This window comes from Perkinsus marinus (assembly GCF_000006405.1).
Source record: "Perkinsus marinus ATCC 50983 genomic scaffold scf_1104296929618, whole genome shotgun sequence".
NCBI lineage: Eukaryota > Perkinsozoa > Perkinsida > Perkinsidae > Perkinsus > Perkinsus marinus.
Genome location: NW_003216398.1, coordinates 1 through 815, shown reverse-complemented (window position 1 = coordinate 815; position 815 = coordinate 1). Strand labels below are relative to the sequence as shown.

The 815-nt window shown below is 49.8% G+C and overlaps 2 non-coding genes across 2 annotated transcripts; both read left to right on the top strand.

The window, feature by feature from the left end:
• The first annotated feature begins 359 nt into the window (after window positions 1-359).
• On the top strand, window positions 360-432 carry Pmar_PMAR004909. The gene has a single exon. It is a non-coding gene; the product is annotated as a tRNA-Arg (tRNA).
• Window positions 433-725: 293 nt separating this feature from the next.
• Pmar_PMAR004908 lies at window positions 726-798 on the top strand. The gene has a single exon. It is a non-coding gene; the product is annotated as a tRNA-Arg (tRNA).
• The last annotated feature ends 17 nt before the right edge of the window (window positions 799-815 follow it).

Genomic DNA, 815 nt, shown 5'->3' with positions numbered 1-815 from the left:
ATGGATAAGGGGTTGGTCTTCGGAACCAAAGATTATGGGTTCGAGTCCCATCGAGATCGTCTCCACGCCGGGAAGCGCCCATATACGGATGCCACTGGCCGTACAGATGTCGATGTTGATTGTATACCCTTGTGACTCGTCGGGATACATGCTGAGGCTAAGGGTACAAGAAGATTGTTGGTCTGCCAACGAACGATCTCCAATGAATTGACCTCATTTAGAACACTATGTAATGGGGGCCCCTCTATGAGGAGCAAGAGTTTTGTGATCTATTCAGCGTGTCGGATGCGAACTCATGTGTGCCGTTAAGTCAGTGTTGCGCATGGTGACGAGATAGTGGGATAAATCTCAAACTCGTTGGTCTCGTGGCCTAATGGATAAGGCGTTGGTCTTCGGAACCAAAGATTGTGGGTTCGAGTTCCACCGAGATCGTCTTCAAGCCGAAAAGTGCCCATATACGGATGCCACTGGCCGTACAGATGTCGATGTTGATTGTACACCCTTGTGACTCGTCGGAATACATGCTGAAGCTAACGGTACAAGAAGATCGTTGGTCTGCCAACAAGCGATCTCCAATGAATTGACCCCTTTGAGAACACTATGTATTGGAGGCCCCTCTATGAGGAGCGAGAGTTTTGCGATCTACTCAGCGTGTCAGATGGGAAACCATGTGTGCCATGAAGTCAATGGGGCGCAGAGATGGTGGGATAAATCTCAAATTTACTGGTCTCGTGGCCTAATGGATAAGGCGTTGGTCTTCGGAACCAAAGACTATGGGTTCGAGTCCCATCGAGGTCGTCTCCACGCCGGGAAGC